The sequence below is a fragment of the Petaurus breviceps genome, unplaced genomic scaffold (assembly GCF_028583685.1).
Source record: "Petaurus breviceps papuanus isolate PSGF00001 unplaced genomic scaffold, PetGlider_PUasm1.0 139, whole genome shotgun sequence".
NCBI classification, from domain to species: domain Eukaryota; kingdom Metazoa; phylum Chordata; class Mammalia; order Diprotodontia; family Petauridae; genus Petaurus; species Petaurus breviceps.
The window spans coordinates 8,873,556-8,895,853 of NW_027185697.1; the positions used below are offsets into that span (position 1 = coordinate 8,873,556).

The 22,298-nt window shown below is 41.2% G+C and overlaps 1 protein-coding gene and 1 pseudogene across 1 annotated transcript in view; one reads left to right on the forward strand and one right to left on the reverse strand.

Annotated features, from left to right (window-relative positions):
- RNF24 (ring finger protein 24) overlaps nt 1-22,298 on the forward strand; it is a 104,873-nt gene that overhangs the window by 5,335 nt on the left and 77,240 nt on the right. The gene's annotated exons all lie outside the window — the stretch shown is intronic.
- On the reverse strand, nt 5,298-6,511 carry LOC138144601 (transcription initiation factor TFIID subunit 12 pseudogene; annotated as a pseudogene).

The following is a 22,298-nucleotide window of genomic DNA, read 5'->3' on the forward strand; positions in this document are numbered from 1 at the left end:
GTGCTAAAGGAAGAGGGCTGGGGCCAAGGTGAGGAATGGTTCAAAGGATAAGTGAAGAGGGGCCGTGCAGCCCAGGTCATGAGGAGGCTTCCTGTGGAAAGGGTGGGAGGGTGTAGTCGGAGCGGTGCGAAGAAGAGGAGAGATGCGCCGGTGAGGAGCCGGGCTCGAAGGAGAGGGTGGGGACCCCTGGCCCTAGAATGCGGGGCGTCGGAAGCACTTTGGGAATCCCACTGGGTGAGAAGAGCAAACCTAGGTCAAAGCCCGGGGGTGGTGTTTCTGGGGAGAGAGGACCTTTCTGGGAGAAGCTGCTGCTTTGCTTCTCCTTTATCTACCTCCCCACACACACACCTACCTTACCCCCACCCCTGGCAGTTTCTGCTGCTCAGATATTGGGCAGTAGTACTGTCCTAATTAAGATAAGCCTTTCAGCACTCTATACCCGACGCACACGTTCTGTGCCCTTTGGAGATGAGCTTAAACAATGGATAAGCACCATCCTGCCTTTAGACTGTACTTGGCATTAGGTGACCCTTGGGACTGTTCTTACCCTGTTAGCTCCCCATTTGGAAGGCAGTCAGAAGGCTGTGGGAGCTGAGAGAATGCTTCATGAGGAAACTGTGTCATCCCTCCACACATGTACCTCTGCAGCAGCTATTGGACCTGTGGTTCTGGCGAAATCACAAAAAAAAAAAAGGGCTTCTAATGTTCAGGGTCCCTCCCTCCCAATGGCCGCATGGGAACGGTGTGGATTAGAAAGGGCATGGGCTGCAGGACAGGGGTGTCCTCGGGCCTAAGGCATTATCTCTTTGGAATCTGCACAGAAAGTTTCTATGCTGGAGATGCTGCGCTGCCTGACCTGTTCTGGAGGACTCTGGAGAGTGTGTTTGAGGGAGTGGGAAAAGTGGGGGAGGTGGAGTAGAAGGGACTGTGAGGCATGTTGGGATTGGAAAGGTGGATGGGTGGTGGTTCTTCCTTTTCTCTCTCATGTTCTATATAGCACCCCCTCCCTTGTGGCTATTTGCCACACTCATTCGGGCAGTTCACACATAACTTCTGAGTGTTCCTACTCTATACAAATATAGACATAGATCTATACCCACTTGAATATTAACCACATTTACCTTCTGAGCCTCATTATTGTCTCCGTTTTGTATAGGTGCACATACACGTGTATACCTATATATACATATATACCTGCACCCGTATGGCAGGCAAATAAAAAAGTTTCTTTTGTTGCTAGCTACAATGTGGATGGCTGGGGCATGTGGAAGAAGCGGTAAAATCAGAATTGTAAGGGTAGGAATATGAGAGGTATGAGGCCATCAGTCCGTTTTACCGCTCTTGTCCGTTTGGAATTACTCCATATGTGTTTTTTGCTTAGTATTCCATGGTACAGTCCGGTGTTTGCTCAGGAACATCATCATGCTGAGCCCAGACACCTCGTGCCTTGTTTAAGTTGCTGGGCTTAGTTGGACACAAATGTATGTGCAGCTCTTTACTTCCATGCAACCACACAAAACGTGGTCTTAGTTTCTTCCTACTTCCATGTGTTCAAATAACAAGGTAGTGCCTTTTTAAAACAATTTAACCTTTAGCAAAAGGTTTTCTTATTGTCTCTTTTGCTTTGCTATGAAGTTGTCCTGCTTTTTTATCCTCTGTTAATGCAGCTCAGCTCAATGGCTCCTCATACAGGACTGCTGGAGAACAGAAACGCTAGAGTACATTTTCTCATTGTTCTGATTGTCTAGGGCCTACATTCCTGCAGAATTTGATGTTGTAGAGCTGACTTCGTCTTTCTTTTGTGTGTCTGTGGGCAAATTTTACTCTAAAGAGAACCACTTATTCTATAGACAGAGGTCATACTGTCATGTCTGTCTTTTTTGTTTCGTTTTTCAGGTTGGGCTTGGCAAATTTTAAAACTGTTTCTATAGGGACAATTATATTTTCATATGTGGTTGTTTAATCAGTCTCCTCAACTACAAGAATAAGAAATGTCTCCAAAAAAATTTTTGGCCTTACAATTTTGAGGGGTAAAAGTGGTAAAAAAAAGTGTACTAATAGTAAATAAACTGCCTAATGTTAAAATTATCTAGTATTGACCAATGGTTAAATATAGGTTATTGATTAACTTCTTCTGATTATCTTTTTAGCCAAGTACCTTTGAATCCTTGAATCTTTTAAGAGAAAATTGTGGCCTAAATAAGATTTATATTCTTCCTGTAGAAAACAGTTACTTTTAATAGGGGGCAAAATTGTTCTGCTAATGTGACATGCATTTCAGAAGCTTCCATGCTCACCTTGGATCTGACCATAATCAAATTATTTTTTATGATGGTAGAAACTGGCAAGTATTGAACTTTCCTTTGCACGGCTTTTGGTTTTATGTTGTACTATTTAACATGAACCCTTTAGTATCAATGAATCAACTCCAGGGAATCAAATTAAAAACAAGAATTTGGATTTTGAAGGATTCCAAATGTATTATACAATGCCTCTGTCAGTTGTTAATGAAACATACTTTGATGACTGCTTGAGAAATGTTTGAGTGCTGTCAAATCTAGGAGATTTTTGGTCAGTAGAAAGAAACCTGAGAAAGCCACTTTACATATCATCTCAGAGATCTAAATATACTGAACTTTCTCCTCTCTGGAATACTGTTCATCTAAAGCTCTATAAATCTACATGTCTGATCTTTTATAGTACCTGGATGATATCATAATGTTCATAATGTTGTTCCTGGAAGGCTGCAGAATCAAGGAGTTACTTCTGGACTATCACACAGAGATTCTGCTAGGAAACCATATAGATGTATTTTACTATATTCTCATTCTTTGGAAATGGATATCCCTGAATACCTTATTCCTGGATTTTTTAAACCCAATCAATTCAGTATCCTGTTTAGTACCCTCTCATCCCCCCATGTTATTTAGCCCTTTATTTTTTTTCCAGAATGTATATAATTAGATTAACAGGTCTTTAGGAAAAGAGATGAAGATTTGGGTTGTAATACAAATAAACTTAAAACAGACATAAAGTTTGAGGCTACTGGTATGCTTTGGTAACTCTCCATTTACTAGACTATTTGAATGGAATACCACCATTTCCCCTTAACCAAGCCAGATATATTTAAAATTAACAAGCAGATGAATTCTGCATTTGCTTATTTTGCTTATTCTAAAATTAGTCAACCAGAAAACCATTAAGCAACACCTAAATGAGATTTATTATAGATTAAGTTAAAGATGTTTCTGCCATTTAGAAATTTACAATCTGTAAATTCATAATTTTGGAACACTGGGATTGCCTGATGCCATGAATCAGTGGAAACTTTCTGGTCCTGTGTAGCTACCTAAAGGGCAGAAAGATTCCACTGCCAAATTGTTCTTTGGATTCCTATAATCCCTCCTGACACCATAGCCTTCTTGATTAAAAATTGAAAGCCTCTTCAGAGGAGTCTGAAAAGTTTGTCTGCCTGGCACTGAATCAAAACTAGTTTAATTCTTGGTTTTTCTTTGAATGGTTTTCTTTCCTTCAACAATCATAGGTTCATAGATTTAGAGCTGGAACGGCCCTTAGAGGTCCCTTTAAGGTCATCTCTAGAGTACAGGTTTCTAAACTTTGATGATTTGCTTCTCTTAGTACTCAGTGAGCACCCTGCCCATGGGCATATTCACTCATTTGCAAATTATATACATACTACATGTACATCATAAAACTGACACACAAAATAGGCATTTTAAAAGGATGAGATAAATGAAATTGAATGGAAAGACATTCATTAAGCACTTTCTATGTGCCAAGACTGTGCTAAGTACTAGGAATGCAAATAGATAATCAAGATAGTGTCCCTGTTCTCAAAGAATTCTGTTTGAGTGAGAATAGACAGATAGACAGACACAGACAGATAGATAGACAGATAGACACAGACAGACAGATAGACAGACAGACAGACATAGATAGACGGATAGATAGACAGACAGATAGACAGACACAGACAGGCAGACAGATAGATAGACAGACAGACAGACAGATAGATAGACAGACAGACACAGACAGACAGACAGATAGATAGATACACACACACACACACACACACACACACACACACACACATACACACACACGGCCAGGGCTTCAGAGGACTACTAGGTCTGCAGCTGTTGGGAAGGGGAAACCCTGGTAGCATTTGATCAGAAGACTGGCCGGGCTGTTAGGAAAAAGGCTCAGTGCCTAGTGATTGGTATTGGGTTTACATCAGGGACAGGCAAGTGAGACTAGGGACATTGGAGAAAGGGATCCTGTGCTAATCTGGTGGTCTCTGGCCCCTGTGGAAGGATTTTCAGGGCTTCAAGAAAGCATGATTAGAAAGCTGCAATAACAGATGCAGGTTTCTACTTCTTCCTGCCTTAGCTGGTCTTTAGGAGCTGTGGCCAGCCTTTGGATGGTGATGGTGCAGGAGCAGTAGGAAGAGGTAGACACATTAACTGGGAGCTCCTCCACCTGGGGGAAGGGTGGGCAGGAGCAATGATAGTGACCACTTTCACAGCAGCAGTATTTCCCACCCACCCCCAGCCCTCCTCATCCCTTCCAGGTAAAGATGAATACATTCAAACCTAGAATCAATGGGGAATCACTGCAGTTATTTAGTAGGAACCTAGTCAGACTTGGAGTTGAAGAAAATCACTTTGGCAGCTGTTTAGAAGATAGATTGAAGAAGGAAAAGACTTGAAGAAGAACCAGTTAGGAGGCTGTTACAGCTGACCAGCGGAGATTCTTGAGGGCCTGTGTGAGTATGGAGTGGACAAGGGCTAAAGCTGTGGAGGCAGAAATGACAAGACCTGGTAGCTGATTGGATATATGAAGTGAGGTCGAGTGAGGAATCAGAGTGGACTCCTAGGTTGCAAACCTGGATAACTGGAAGGATGGTTGTGCCTTCCATAAGATTAGGAAAGTTTGGAAGATGGGTGAGTTTGGAGGGAAGGTTAATGTAATGATAGCAACATGCAGATTAAAAGCCATTCATGAATTGTCCTGTCCTACTCTCTGTACCCGACTCAGAAGAAAAGAGGGGAAGGAGGATAGTGGCAGGGCTCTTTCTCACGACTCATGCACAGAGCTGGCTGTCAGGAGGTGATGTGAGGGCCAGGAGGTCAGTATGCTTGGAGGTGGGGGAAGGATTAAACCAATGGCACCTGCTCAGCGCTGTTGTGGGTACCCAGGGAATGTTTGTGAAGTTAGGGGTGCTTAATCTGGGGCCCCTTACTTATTATAGATATAGTTAGATAGATATAGATATATTTCTTTCTTTTTTTAGATTAATAACATCTTTATGTTTGAAAAACAAATCAAAGTCATATTCATATAAACACCTACGTTACCAAGTACGGGGAGAGAAGGGAAACGGGAACCTCTACTGTTGCACCAAACAAGGCCAGGATGCTCTCCGGCCTTTGGACAGCCACTTAGGATAAACCACAAATAAAACCTCCTTTGGGCTGAGATACATTACTCCCTTCTGAGGGCAAGTCAAAGGGAGGGGAACTGGGACCATATAATGGTGAGGTTTTTTGGCACGTCTCCTCAGTCACTATAGATATTGCTGTACTGTTAATAAAAATATATATGCTTCTCTTTAAAGCATAAAAAAAAAATTCCATAGGCGATACTGTGGAGGCCTCTTGGGTGTCTCCAGATGCAGTACTGTCTTCTTCCTGCCCCTCCCATGGGTTATTTCTTGGTGGTTTTGCGGATCAAGGCCATTCTCTGTTTGTGAGCCTCTGTGGTGCAGGCCTTTTTGTAGGGTCATATTTCTTCTCAACCAAAACCTGGGATCCACATGTTCCATTGGCGCTCTAAATGCAGCTGGACATCTTTGACCTCTAAAGTGTTAGATTTTCAATGCCGGGCTAGTTGGCACACTGCTGTCACTACACTCTCGATGAAGTCATCAGCAATCTGTAGTAGCATCTCTTCCACGTCTTCATCCAGTTGTTCGTTGGGATCTACTTCTCTAACCAGGTCCTGTAATTTCTTCTTGGTCAAAACCTGATTGCTTTCTGGACTGGCATCATTCCCACTGTGGTACTATTGGCCATAGACCCCTGAGGCGGGGTGCTAGAAGGTTTTGGTTTTATGGATGAAAAGTTGGAGAGGTTGATCAGGGCTGAGGGGCCAAACCGGTTCATAATCTGCCGGGCTTTGGCCTTCAGTTCATGGAGCTTGTCAAGGTCCTGCCTTTTTGGGGGATTGTGGGGACCGAGGCCAATCAACCGCAGCCAAGTCTTATCTGTCCATGATCTCCGGGCTCCCAGCCGGCACAAACTTGCACGCTCAACTGCCGAGTCCGACTGTGCTTCCCTCAGCGACTACTTCCAGCAACCGCTCTCCGATATAGATATATTTCAATGTAATTGTTTTTCTTGGTAATATCTGCATTTTGTGCATTTGCAAATATTTTGAGGAGTCTGTAGATTTCACCAGGCAGCCAAAAGCCCATGACAAGGGTAAGAACTCCAGGATTAAGTTCTAATTGTACGGGGGTACCCACTCCTAGCTCAGAATCAAGAATGTTGGGACTTTGCATAGAAGAGGAAGATGAGAGAGTAAGGGAATGTTGTGGTATAAGAGATGGTATGATTGTGTTGGAGATGAGTCTTAGGATTGGCAATGAGACTAAAGGGTGGGATTGTCTGATCACACACTCTTTGGGGCCAGGTAACTGCCCTCACTTTGGAGACCACTGATTCCAGAAGAGTTCATTGATAGCCCCACTTTGAATTTATCAGTATCCATGAAGAATTTCAAAGTACTTAATGTATTTTATTTCTTAACCTCACTGCATTAATGAGTTGTGAATGGCATGATAGGTTAGCCAGTATGTAAATTGTCTTGCCAATGGTGAAGCCAAGCTTTGTATAATATCAGCCTTTTGGTTTCTAATACAGGGTTCTTGTGGTGTATGATCTCTTCTTGTGCAGCATCTAGTTATCCATTCTGGATAAAGTGTTCTTTCTAGAACAGTAGGGTGAGAACTATCAGGAATGATCAGTGCACTTCTGGGAGGCAGGCCTGTTATCAACAGTAAGAAAACGAGTCTTCTCACCTCATCAGGGACTAGCTGAAGCACCCCCTCCACCCCGCACAAACCTGTAAAGGCTCTGCTGTCCTGTAAAAAGAGGCAGTTTCCTTCTAGTGATTCTGTTGCTATCAGTTCTTATCTTCTTCTCATCTCTTCCAAAGTCAGCCCAAGGACTGGGTTTCTTTCTCTGTCTGCAACCCACAGCTCTAAGTTGGGAAGCAGCTGTTTTTGCTGTACATTCTTAATGACATGAAGCATTTCCTTCAGATTATAGGAATGTAGTCTGCCTAGTAGTAGCTATTCTTATATAAATATATAGCTGTTTATGACCTAGAAAGAGTTTTTCTCACAACAGTCCCGTGAGGTAGGTAGGGTTTGCAAGTATTATCTTTATTTTGCAGATGAGAGAACTCAGGTCATCAGAGGACAAAGGACTTATGATCACATAGCTAGTAAATGTCACGCAAAATTTCTGAGACAGAGAGAATGGTAGAATGGAAGGAGCAATGGGTTGGGGGTCAGAGGGCTTCAATTGAAATCTGAGCTTTGCTTCTTTAATTCTTGTATGATCTTGGGCAAGTCACTACCTCTCTGGGTCTTGGTTTCTGTATCCACTGTTGTTCCCCAGTAGTGGCAATGTTTTCTTGTTAACCTCTCTGCCTTAACTCCTTTATTATTGCTATTTGCAAAAGATTATACTGCAATCACCCACTGAACTTTGCAGTGAAACATCAGGCATTTACTTCCTTTCACTGTCTTGTCAGCTTGGTCTGGTTTAGAGGTGTCAAACTCACCACCTTCAGGTACAGGAGGCTGCAAAATGCCAAGTGTAGCAGAACCAGATTAAAACATAATTTGGAAATGCCTTAAAACAAATTAAAATACTGTACAACATAGATAATGCTGATTTGTGGTTTTCTAAGTTACCATGCAGCCCACAGGGATCAGTTTGCACTTAAATTTGACATCACTGGGTGGTAAAAAGATTAGGTTTTGAGCTAAGTGATATCTGAGCTCAAATCCCACCTGTAAGATGAATGAAATGGGTAAGTCACGTGACCTTTATGATTACCTCATCTGTGAAATGAAAATGGCAATGCCTCTAGCACTTACGTCAGGGTTGTTGTGAGAATTAAATGAGATGATTTATGTAAAACTTAGCTAACCTTAATGAATGTCAACTACTATTAGTCTTTATTATTTCCTGTGTCTGTCTAGACATAGTTCAGGAGACCCTGCATGATTCTTTTCTTCCATACCAATTAGCTATAATTTATGTGGCCTATCCTGTTTTAGAATATGTGATTCTGCCTTAGTCACTGAAGTGTTTTTCGTAATAATAACATTAATAATAGCAGCTAAAATTTATATAGCACTGTGCTAAGTGCTTTACAATTATTATCTCATTTGACCCCCACAACAATCTGAAGAAGTAAGTGCTATTATGTTCTCTATTTTATAGCTTAGTAAACTGGGACTTGCCCAGGATCACACAGCTACTAAGTGTCTGAGGATGGATTTGAACTTAGGTCTGCCTGATTCCCAGTCCAGTATTCTATCCATCCCCCCCCCCCCCAGCTAACTGCCTAAAATCTTAAAAAGGGACACTGACCTATCCCTGCTGTACTACATTATTTTCAAATATGACTAGATGGTGCTTGGGGATTTCATCTTCTGCCTTATGTAGTATTTACTTTTCTAGTCCTCACATTAACCACGTAGTTTGTAGGTTAGTATAATTATTTGCATCTGACAAAGAAACTGAACTATACCACAGCCACTGGATATTGTTTTTCAATTTGCTTTAGACCCAAGCCCATAATCTAATGCCATGGTCCCGTGGTTCATGTTCCCTGCTAGTTTCTCACCAGCCAGTTTTCCCTAGTATATTGTAAGGGCAGAGACTGCCTTACTTTTATTTGTGTCCTCAGCACTTAGCATGGTGTTTGACATGTAATAGATAAAAATGCTCGTTGATTAGTAGATTGTTTCTGTTTCTAGAAATAAAATTCTCTAAAATATCTCAATCAAACAATAAGTGCTTAAATAGCTAAAATATATGAGCATGTGCTAGACCCTCCAGGGCATACAAAGAAATGACATGGTAAGAATAACTGGCATTTATCTAGTTCTCTAAAGTTTATAAACATTTTTTGTACATTATTATTTCAGCCCAACAACTCTATAAGGTAAGCACTGTTATTCACCCCATTTTAGGAAATTGGGACTCAGAAAATTTAAGTGACTTGCCAGTGGTTACATATTTAGCTAGTGTAGGGGGTGGGAATTAAACCCAATTCTTCTGGCTCTCTCTACTATTCCAAACAAAGCCCCTACTTTCTGACAGTTTACATTTCAGTTGTGAAAAGCGTAAGACATGCATATGAAAACAAGAGTGTAAACAGAGTGGGAATTCGAAATTTATTCTGCTTCCTCACTTTAAATGAGGTCCCCAGATCCTAAGCAGTCCCCAGCTCCCACCTGATGTTTCCAGAAATGCCCCCCTTCCACTGTTCCTCAAGGACCTTTCTTTATTTGAGGTTCCTCATGCTGTTTTTATGCCAGGTTCTCAGGTTCTTGTTGTGATGCATTGCTTTCCAGGCTGCTCTTCCACATTTTGCAATGACGTCATTTCCTGGCTCGTAGTCTGTTTTGCCATCCCATACCCTGATATCTGTCTTGGGAGAGGTTGGTTGGTTGTTCTTCGTTTTTGGAGAGGATCAGAATGACATCACTGTGCTAGAGTCAAGTTTTGGTGTGTCTGACTGTGGCTGATCAGACCAGTACAAGCTTGGGATGTTCCACAACAAGTCTGGGACAAAGAGTCGGTGTGATCATTTGGGGTGGATTCTCTGAGTTTGTGCATCTTATGTTTCTTTTGAGCTATTTCAGTTCTGCTTTGCTAATAGAGCACAACACCTTCTCTGATGTGGGCACTCCATGCTGAGTGGTCCTGTGCCAGTGTCTCCCATGTCACACAATCAATTCCAAATTCTTAAGAGAGACCTTGAGAGTATTTGTGTATCACTTCTGAGCACCATGGGAGTTCTTGTCCTTTGTGAGTTCTCCATGTATTTTTGGCAAGTGTTCGTTTTGCATTCAAACAACTGTCTGAAGAAGAGTTTGAATGCTTGGCAGTTTAGTTCGAGTAAGGACCCCACAGTGTCTGGCATCTTTTCCTGCCCAGTGATCTTCAGGATCTTCCTAAGATAAGTCAGATGGATGCAATTCATTTTCCTGGCATGAGACTGGTAGACTGTCCAGGTATCCCAGGCTTACAATGACGAAGTCAGCACAACGGCTCTGTTGACCTTCAGTCTGGTAGTCAGTCTGATACCTCTTCTCTTCCACACTTTCCTTCAGAGCCTCCCAAACACTGAGCCAGCTCTGGCAATGTCTGCAGCAAACTCATCATCACTGTGTACATCCCTGGAAAGCGATGACTTTAATATTCATCTTGACAACCCCTCTTAACTAACGTGTTGCCCATATAGTTCCGCAGCTCATTCAATTTCCATAACCTCCTCAGCTCCCCAACTTCTGTAGAGCATCAGGATGATCTTACCCCAGACCTTACCATCTCTCAGAATGCTCCACTGCCAGATCTGAAACGTTGAAATTCTGCTTTGCAACCATAATCCCCTGCAGTCTAATTTCTGCGATGCTACTAAGACTGATCTCTCAAAAGTCACCAGGCAATTCCTAATTGCCAAATCCTATGACTTTTCTTTCAGACCTTATCCTTTTTGACAAGTTTGTAGTTTTTGACACAAATACTGTTTTTTAATATTAGATACTTTCTCTTCCCTTGGCTTTGGAAACAACATATCCGACTAATATCTGCTATTTATGTGGTAGCTATGTTTTACAAATTATTTAACATACACTATCTCGTTTGACCTTCACAACAATCAATCAGTAAAACCAATAAAAATTTAATAAGCTCCTATAAGCCAGGCTCTATGCTAAGCAGTGGGGATACAAAAAGAGACAAAAGACTGTCCCCCACTTTCAAGGAGCTCACATTCTAATTGAGAAGACAATAAGCAAACAAATATGTATAAACAAGCTGTGTACAGAATAAATGAGACATAAGAGAGGGCAGGCACTGAGATCGAGAGGGGTTGTGGAAGGCTTCTCTGCTCTAGAAGATGGCTAGTAGATGCTGTTTTGTTATCATTCAGTCATTTCAGTTGTGTCTGACTCTTCATGACTCCATTTGAAGTTTTCTTGGCAAAGAAACTGGAATGGTTTGCCGTTTCCTTCTCCAGCTCATTTTACAGATGAGGAAACTGAGGCAAACAGGGTTAAGGGACTTGCCCAGGGTCACACAGCTAGTGTCTGAGGCCAGATTTGAACTCAGAAAGATGAGTCTTCCAGACTCTACCCTTCTCCACCACTTCTACCACCCACCCCTGCACTCTACCTTCTGTACCCCTAACTGCCCCCAGTAGATACTGTAGGTATTAGTTAATATTCCTGTTCTGTAGCTGAGAAAATTGAAGTTCAGCAGGAATCAGTGGACCATGGAAATGTCACTAATTATGATGAAATGATTTGCCCAGGATCACACAGATAACTAGTATTAGAGGGTCAGTTCCTGAGGCAGCATTTGCACCCTGGAATTCTGATTCTGAGTCTAGGACTTTTTTGCATCATATCTTGTGATTGCAGAGGACAGAAACATGTTTCCAGAGCACTTCTTGTCAGAGAGCTGGTGGATTAGAGGTGAAGAATGAGATGTTGTATTTCCAGTGTAAAGATTTGTTTTGCTTGACTGTTTATTGATTACAGGAGAGGGTTTTAAATTTTTGTAGAGAAATAGAGGGTAATTAATAGTAATGCAAAAAAGGGTAGCATCAATGAAGCATTTTTAAAAATTGTCCAGAACAGGGAGACAAGTGGGACAGCTTTGGAACTAACATGCTGTTATCATGTTATATCATATGTACACTCCTTTTAAAAACCAATCTATATGTAATAAAGACTCTGTTTCATGCCCTCAGTTTTTTCTTCTTTTTATGTGGGAATGCTCGTGTTTCCTGGTGTTTGTCAAGTTCAGAATAACAAATGTTCAGAGTAATTTTTCTTTTAAAAAGAACTTCTGTAGCTTTATACCTAACAGCTTCTTTGTTGATCCTCATCTCCCAAAACATAAATATTCAGGCACCTCAACAGCCTGTCCTCAGCCTGCTTCTCTTGTTTTTCCACTTTCTCCAGGGGTAGTTGCATTCATTCCTACAGCTTCAGTTACCCCTCTTTGAATGTCAGACATAAAAAGCTCAGTTCTAACCTCTCTTGAGTTCCAAGTTTGCATCTCCACAGACCGTTTCCATTCGATTGCCCAGTGCTGCCTCTAACTAAACATGTTTGTAATTGAGCTTGTTATTTTCCCTTCTCCCACCTATTTCTTCCTCTGACTTCCTCTTTCTGTCTGTGGTACCCTGATCTTCTTGCTCATATTCAAAACTTTAGGCTTTATCTTTGCCCTTTTCTTGTCCATCGTTTCTCTTACCTAATTAGTTAGGCCCAATGGAGTCTATTTCTGTAACACCTCTCAAATATTTCACCTCCCTTTTTTCCTCCCACTGCTAGGAAAGGCCCTTATTCCCACCTACATAAACTACTGTAATAGTTGTCTCCTTTCATGTCAGAAACAAAGTGACATAATGGATAAAGCACTGGGCTTGGAATCAGGAAGACCTGAGTTCAGATCCTCCTTAGACAACTTACTAGCCATATGACCTTGTGCAGATCACTCATCTTCTGACTCAGTTTCCTTATTTGTAAATAATATCTACTCCATTACCAACCTTAATTTCCCAGGGTTATTATGAGGACAAAATGAGATTGTAGGTATAAAGTACTTTGCAAATTTTAAAGTACTATATAAATGCTAATTATTATGAATATTATTATTTCTTCTCACTTCACCCTTCTTCCTCCTCAAATCCATCATCCATACTCCTACCAGAATAATCATTCCAAGCCATAGATATGGTCAAATTATTCCTCTGCTCAGAAATCTTCAGTGACTTTCTAATGCCCCTTTGCCTCTGAGTCAAAGATCTCCACACTCTGATTCCGTCCAGTCTTTCCAACAGTAGTTTCAGAGACAGAACTACATGATGAAAAGAGCACTGGCCTTGAAGTTAGGAGAGACCTAGGTCCACATGTTGGCTGTCATCCTAGATTGCGAGTGGCAAATCACTCCATCTTTCTGAGCCTCAGTTTCCTCATCTACAAAGTGGCAATTATTAAAAATATTTGCGGAAAGCAAAAAACATATACTAAGAGTCTCTTCTTCACATGGCACTGGAGATACAAAGATTTTAAATGGGCAAAGAATTGTGGGAAGATAGTGGAGTGTTAGAACCAAAATCTCTTAGATAGTTAGACCCCAGATCTCCTACAGACACCCAAGTAAAGCTCTAAAAATGCAACAGGAACAAGGACAAAGAAAACCAAAGAGACATAGCTCTAAACTCATTCATCGAGGCCAGAAAATAAGGAAAAGACTGTTAGAAGCCATAGGAAATTATCATACATGAGCATCCAGGTCACACAACAGGGGATCAGGCAAGACTAGCACCCAAGTAGCCCAACCCAGAGCTACCCAGTGTCTGGGCAGCTGATGACCAAGCCGCAAATGAGCCACCAGCGAATAAAGGGCCAATCAGTCAGACAATAAGCATTTATTAAGCACCTCTTATGTGCTAGGCACTGCTAAGAACTGAAAATACAAAAAGAGACAGAAGAGCTTATAATCTAATGGGGGAGACAGTATGCAAAGAAATATATACTAAGCAAACCATATACCGGATATAAAGGAAATAATTAATATAGGGAAGGCACTGGAATGAAGAGGGGCAGGGGAAGGCTTCTAATGAAAGGAAGGATTTTAGCTGGTACTCTAAAGGAAACTAGGGAGGTACCTACGTTTAGTGGAAGATAAAGGCCATTCAAGGCATGAGGGACAGTCAGAGAGAATACCTTGAGCCAAGAGAAGGAGTACCTTGTTTGTAGAGCAGCCAGGAGGCCTGTGTCCCTGGATTGAAAAGTATGGGGGAGTAAGATGTAAGAAAATTGGGAAGACAGGAGGAGGCAGATCATGACGGACTCTGAATGCTAGATAGAGGATTTTGTATTTGATGCTGTAGGCAAGAGGGAGCCTTATTGAGTAGAGGGATGACAGAGTTGGACCTTTTGTTTACTGAAGGATGTCTTGGAGTGAGAAAAGACCCCACAGCAGGCTGTTGCAATAGTCCAGGTGTCAGGTGATAAGGGCCTGTACTTGGGTGAGAGCAGTCTCTGAAGAGAGAAGGGAGATGTTGCAGAGGTGAAATCTGGCCTTGGCAACAACTTGGATATGGGGTGAGGGTGCAAGATGATGAGGAGTCCGGGATGACTCCTAGGTTGTGAGCCTGGGGCACTGGGAGGATGGCATTGCCTTCTAAAGTGATACAGGAGGTAGAAGGGAGGGGGAAGGGTTTAGAGGAGATCGTTTAAGATGTCTACTAAACATCCACTTTGAGATGTCTGAAAGGCAGTTGGAGATGTGAGTGGAGATCAGCAGAGAGAATGGAGCAGGAAAGGTAGATTTGAGAGTCATCAGCTGAGATGGTACCATGGGAGCTAATAAAGTCACTAAATGAAGTAGTAGAGAGGGAGAAGAGAGGACCTAGGACAGAACCCTGAGGGACATCTGTGGCCAGTGAATGTCATCTGGAAGAGGATCAAGCAAAGCAGAGATAGAAGGAGTAGGTCATCAGAAGCATATAGACTGAGGAATTGAGTGGGTGGGTGTTGCAGGGAGAGTCTCCTCATTTGAGGGCATGGATTAAGGAAAAGAGAAGAATTGTGATCCAGGTAGCTAACTTATTGAGGAAGGGGAGTAACTTGGAGGTTCTGTAGATAACAGCTACCAGGATTTTGATTGGGTGGTAGATATGAATAGCATGAACCTCAAAGGAAAAGAGGTTACTAAGTAATGCAGGTAGGGGGATAATTCAAAATTAGCATTGGAGTTAGGATTAACCCTAGGTTAGAGGTGGGGGTCTACAAGACAGCCCCTAGGAAGTAAAGGATCTGAGGTCTTGCAGGAGGCCTGCTACCAGCACAATTAACACTTTGTTGAGACATATCAGAGTTGCAGCCCAGGAAAGAGTTCACTTTGGGTTTGGGACTATTCAAAAAGGAGGAGAAGATAGAAAAGAGATCAAGGTCAAAACCCAAGTTAAGACATCAGGAAGCTGAGTCAAAACCTAGTATTTCTTCAGAAGGCAGCATCTAGCCTTAGCCAAAGCATCTAGGAACAAATAAGGCCTTCGGCCTATGCCATATAGGAATATAGAAGAAAACAGCATCTGACCCCCAAACAAAGCCCCAATACAGAAACCGAGACTCTGTGAGCAGATGAAAATACCCAGCTCAATGAAGAATACTCTGAAATGAATCCAGAAGAAAATGCAACTCCACAGGCAGCCCAAACAGAGTCTCAGGAAAAGAACATTCTGTACCCAGGGACTACAAGAGAACCTGAAAGAAATTAAACAGGAGATCTGAAATGTAATGTTAGAGGAAATGACATCTAGGGAGGAAAGATTGACAAGGAGAAATGATAGCTTAGAACATGTGGTGATAAATCTTACCCAAGAATTGAACTCTTTAAAATTAGAATAGACAACATAGAAAGCAATGACTCCATGACATGACAAGAAATAGTGCAATTTTAAAATTGGAAAAGCAGAAGAAAATGTATAGCACCATAATTATAAAAAAACACAACTGACTTGGAAAACAGGTCAAGAAAAGACAATAGAGGAATCACTGGATTACCTGCCAACCCCTACTCACCAGCCCTCTCCCCTCAAAAAAATTTGGAAACCGTATTTCGAGAAATCATGGATAAGAACTGCCCATATCTATTAGAACCACAAGGCAAAGTGAAAATCAGGGCAGAGCCAAGATGGCAGAGTGAAAGCAGGAACTTGCTTCAGCTCCTGCTCCAACCACCTCCAAGAGTGGTAAAAAAGAAATGACTCTGAACACATTTTAGAGCTACAGAACCCACAAAGTGACAGAGAAAAAATAAACCTCCCTCTGAAGGCAGTCTGGCAGGCCGAAAGGAAGGGTCTGTTGTGACAGACTGGGAGCTAAGCACAGTCCAGTGTGAGCCACGCAGGCCTAGACCCAGGGCAGCCCTGACCAGCGGCACAGACTGGCTGGAGAAGACTTCAGGAAAGTGAATCACCAGCAGCTGTGGCAGTTTCCACACTTCTCAACCCATAAACACCAAAGACAAAGTAAAAGGTCAGTGGGGAACTCTGTTGGAACTGGGTGAGGAAAGAGCTGGATCTGGCCGCTGCCCCAGAGCAAGAGGTGGTGGAGGAGTGGTGGCTGCAGCTGCTGCCATGTGCCTGCCTCTGGAGCTCCTGACCTGCAGATCATAGGGGATCCAAGAGACCATTTAGAGGGTAATTACTCTTGTTTTGACCTGCTTGGATCTGGATCACAGTCTTGGGTGGTAGTCCTGGGGTGTGTGGCCAGTGTGCCAGAGCTTGTGGGGGCTGTTTAGAGGGTGCCCTCCTAATAGCTCTGGCAGCTGCTAAAACCCCAACAATTTGGGACAAAGCTCTTCTCTCTATTCTGGAAGCAGAGGTCTACCATGGCAAAGAGTTCAAAAAACAAGTAATAATTGACTGGCAAGATGAGCAAGCAATCAGACCATAGATTTCTTTTGTGGGGACAAAAAGGATCAAAGCATGAAATGGGAGGAAGACAACAAAGTCAAAACTCCTGCATCAAAAGCTTCCAAGAAAAATATGAACTGCTGACGGGCCATGGAGGAACTCAAGAAGGATTTTGAAAACCAAGTAAGAGAAGTGGAGGAAAAATTGGGAAGAGAAATAAGAATGATGCAACAAAATCATGAAAAGCGAGTCATCAACCCGCTAAAGGAGACCCAAAAAAATACTGAAGAAAATAACACCTTAAAAAATACACTAATTCAAATGGCAAAAGAGGCCCAAAAAGCCAATGAGGAGAACACCTGAAAAAAATAAATTGGCCAGACAGAGAAGGAATTTCAAAAGCTCACTGAAGAGAATAATTCCTTCAAAATTAGATTGAAGCAAATGGAAGCTAATGACTTAATGAGAAACCAAGATACTATAAAACATATCCAAACAAATGAAAAAATGGAAGGCAATGTGAAATATCTCATTGGAAAAACCACTGACCTCAAATATAGATCCAGGAGAGATAATTTTAAAATTATTGGACTACCTGAAAGCCATGATAAAAAAAAGAGCCTAGAAATCATCCTTCAAGAAATTCTCAAGGAAAATTTCCCTGATATTCTAGAACCAGAGAATAAAATAGGAATGGAAAGAATTCACCCATCACCTTTTGAAAAAGATCCCAAAAAGAAAACTCCTAGGAATATCATAGCCAAATTCCAGAGTTCCCAGGTCAAGGATAAAATACTGCAAGCAGTCAGGAAGAAACAATTTGAGTATTGTGGAAACACAATCAGGATAACATGACCTAGCAGCTTCTACATTAAAGGATTGAAGGGCTTGGAATATGATATTCTGGAGGTCAAAGGAGCTAGGATTAAATCCAAGAATTACTTACCCAGCAAAACTGAGTATAATGCTTCAGGGAAAAATATGGTCATTCAGTGAAATAGAGGATTTTCGAGCATTCTTGATGAAAAAACCAGAGCTGAACAGAACATTTGACTTTCAAATACAAGAAGCAAGAGAAGCATGAGAAGGTAAAGAGGAAAAGAAATCATAAGGAACTTATTAATCTTGAACTATTTACATTCCTACATGGAAAAACGATAATTGTAACTCATGAAACTTTCCTCAGTATGTGGATAGTTGAAGGGAATATATATGTGTATATATGTGTGTGTGTATACATACAAATTCTGTATGTATAGGAGGGAAATGTGGATATAACTATATATGTGAGTGTGGGTATATATATGTTCATGTATACATAGACAAAGGGCACAGTATGAATTGACTAGGAAAGAATGATAATCTAAAATATAAAATTAAGAAGTGAGAGAGGAATTAATTGGGAGAAGGAGAAAGGGGGAAAGATAGATTAGGGTAAATTATCTCATACAAAAGAGGCAAGAGAAAACTGTTACAATGGAGGGGAAGAACAGAAAGGTGAAAGGGATTGGGACAATCTTACTCTCATTGAATTTGGCTTAAGGAAGAAATAACATACACACTCAATTGGGTATCTTACCCTACAGGAACATAGAGGGGAAGGGGATAAGAGGGGGGATGATAGAAAGGGAGGGCAGATTGGGGGAGAGGGTAGTTAGAAGCAAACACTTTTGAAAGGGACAGTTTCAAAGTAGAAAATAGAATAAGTGGGGGGTGGGATAGGATGGAGGAAAATATAGTTAAGTCTTTCACAATATAACTACTATGGAAATTATTTTCATAACTACACATATACCATCTGTATTGAATTGCTTATCTTCCCAGTGGGGCATGGGTGAGGAGGGAAGAAGGGAAAAAATCTGGAACTCAAAGTTTTAAAAACAAATGTTTTAAAAAAAAAATTGTGTTTTTTACATGCAGCTGGGAAATAAGATATACAGGGACTGGGGTAAAGAAATCCATCTTGCCCTACCTCTTTGGGGGGGGGTGGTAATGGGGGAGGATATAAGAGAGAACAGATTAGGAGAATGGGTATTCAGGGGGTATTCTGTAGGCCTGATATTTTGGGGTGGGGTAGGGGAAAGACGGGGAGAAAAATTGTAATTCAAAATCTTGTGGAAATGAATGTTGAAAACTAAAAATAAATAAAGATTAAAAAATAACCAGGGGAAGTTAGGTGGTACAGTGAGTAAATCGCCAGCCCCAGAGTTAGGAGGACCCGAGTTCAATTCTGGCCTCAGACACTTAACAGCCACACACACAAAAATACTAGCCATGTAACCTTGGGCAAGTAACTTAATCCCAATTGCCCTCCAAAAGGCAAATAAATAAATAACCAAATTGTCCAGATGGAAAAGGAATTTCAAAAGCTCACTGAAGAGAATAATTCCTTCAAAATTAGACTGGAGCAATTGGAAGCTAATGACTTTATGAGAAATCAAGATACTATAAAACAGATCCAAACAAATGAAAAAATGGAAGGCAATGTGAAATATCTCATTGGAAAAACCACTGACCTCGAATATAGATCCAGGAGAGATAATTTTAAAATTATTGGACTACCTGAAAGCCATGATAAAAAAAAGAGCCTAGAAATCATCCTTCAAGAAATTCTCAAGGAAAATTGCCCTGATATTCTAGAACCAGAGGGCAAAATAGAAATGGGAAGAATTCACTCATCACCTTTTGAAAAAGATCTCAAAAAGAAAACTCCTAGGAGTATTATACCCAAATTCCAGAGTTCCCAAGTCAAGGAGAAAACACTGCAAGCAGTCAGGAAGTAATAATTCTAGTATTATGGAAACACAATCAGGACAACACAAGATCTAGCAACTTCTACATTAAGGGATCTTAATTAAATTAATTAATAAATAATATTAAAAAAAAAAAGAAAATAGGAAGAACCTGCCCATTTCTTCTGGAAAGAAACCCCAAAATGAAAACTCCCAGGAATATCATAGCCAAAATCTGGAGCTTTCAAGTCAAATACAAAATTGTGGAGACATACAAAAAGATTTCAAGTACCAAGGAGCCACAGTCATGGTTACACAAAACAGTGCCAGAGAGGAGAGCTTAGACTATGAAAAATAAAGGCTTGCAGCCAAGAACAACTGACTATGCTCCTATAGGAGGTAAAATGCATTTTAACAAAAAAGAGAATTCTGACAAAGATGCTAGAACTGAGTAAAAAGTATGAAGTGCAAATTTAGGAGTCAAGAGTAGGTAAAGATATTTGATCAGTTAAAAGACACGACACGATGGTGAATTGTTTACGTTCCAAAAGGAGTAAAAGAAACAAATGTCCTCTCCACCTAGAAGACAAAAATCAAACTGTCCCTACCCAGAAAGTGCTTGTGTTCTATTGGGAGAGACACAAGTGTATATAACAAGCGTGTACACAATCAGTGTGTAGAGTGATTCAGGGTGGTAGGAGAGCACTAGTGGCAGAGGAGTTCATGGGGAGGTTTATGTATAGACCATCTTGAGCTCTTTTGAAGGAAAAAAGGGGCTTCTTTTAGGCTCTGGGGAGGGGATGACCTTTGCAAAGACAGAGATGGGAAATGGAGAACAGGAAGATGAACTCACCAGTACTGTAGAATCCTGAAATGGGAATAATTGTATGAAGGGGCCAGGTCACGAAGGGCTTTAATGACAAACCGATATTTAATCCTAGAAGCACCAGAAAGCAATTGGGATTTATTGAGTAAGGGAGTAACGGGGTTAAACCTCCACTTCAGGACAATCATCTTGGCAGTTGAGGATGGACTAGAGAGAGGGGGGACTTGAATCAGGAAGAACAAGCGGTTGGAAGAGCCTAAATTAGCCTAACCTGGTGATGTGAGGAGAGAGAAAATATCAGTCAAAAGATTATGTGGAGGGGGTGGCTAGGTGGCGCAGTGAATAGAGCACCAGCCCTGGAGTCAGGAGGACCTGAGTTCAAATCCAGCCTCAGACACTTAACATTTACTAGTCATGTGACCTTAGGCAAGTCTCTTAACCCCAATTGCGTTCCAAAAAAAAGCAAAAAAAAAAGATTATATGGAGGTAGAAGTGACAGAGTTTGGAAACTTACTGATTCTATGGGATGACAGACAGAAAGGAATCATAGAGTTCGTTTCCTTAGGTGATTGAAAGTGTAGTAGAGTCCTCACAGAAATAGGAAAGTTTAGAAGAAGGATGGGTTTGGGGGAAAAGAAAATAGGACATCCAGTGTAAAGTGTCCAATAGGCAGTTGGAGATAGGGAGAGACTAGGGCTGGCTACATAAATCTGAGAGTCATCAGTATAGAAATGATTACAGAACCCCAACTGAGAGACCATAGAACAGAAGGGAAGAAGACCCAGATTGGAGCCTTGTGGGATGTGGATGAAGAACTGGCAAAGGAAACAGAAACAGTGGTCACACAAGTAGGAGGAAAATCAAAGGAAAGTAAGGTCTTGATAGCCCTGAGAAGAGAGAGCCTTCAGGAGGAGATGGTCAGCATTCAGATGTTCTAGAGAAGATTGAGAGGACACCATCAGATGTGGCAGTGAAGAGATCATGGGTCACTTTGGAGAGAGTAGTTGCAGTTGAGGAATGAGGTCAGGGGCCAGACTGCAAAGTGAGAAGAGAAAATGGATACAGTGAACTCATAAAGAATTGTTTTTCTAGTTTTGCGTTGGAAAGGGAAGAAACGCTTAATATGGGAACCAGTAGATTGGGGGAGAATGAAGATTAGAATGAAGGGGATGATTGGGGAAGGGGATTTGATCTTCAGGAAAAGAAAGCTGGAAAGCATTTTGTGAACTTTATATACATTTTAGCTGTTAAATGATGATGACAATGTCATTTTATTATTTTATTTGCACCATACTCGAGTTCATCTACAATAGTGTCTTTGCTTACACTGTATTTATTAAAGCTGTTAAAGCTAGAATTGTATTCTCCCTCCCTTTTATAACCTGTTTGCTTCCTTCCCAGTTCAACTGCCCTGATCAGCTAGGGGCATTCCCATCAGACCTCTAATAGTGGTTTGTTCTATGCAGCTCTAATGCACTTAATATCTTGTGTAAAATGCTTGTGTATTTTATATATGTTGGTATTTTTTCCTCTATCTAAGCTACCAGAAGACAGAGACCAGGCCTTATCTAAATGTTCTATTTTATCTAAATTTTGTCTTTTCCATATTCCGAAACAGTACCCTGCACAGAGTAGGCATTTAATATTTGTTGAATGAATGTGACAGTAAGTACTTTAGAAATTCAAAGGAAGGAGAGAAACTCAAAAAAAAAACTGTAAAAAATAGTTCAGGGGCGTTTAGGTGGTACAGTGAATAGAGCACTGGCCCTGGAGTCAGGAGGACCTAAGTTCAAATCCAGTGTCAGACACTTAACACTTACTAGCCGTGTGACCTTGGGCAAGTCACTTAACCCCAAATGCCCTGCCTTCCCCCCTCCAAAAAGCAAATAATAATAATAATAAATAGTTCAAAGTGACATCAAAATAAAACCAAAGACATTTGTAATTTTATATATATTTTATACTTATTT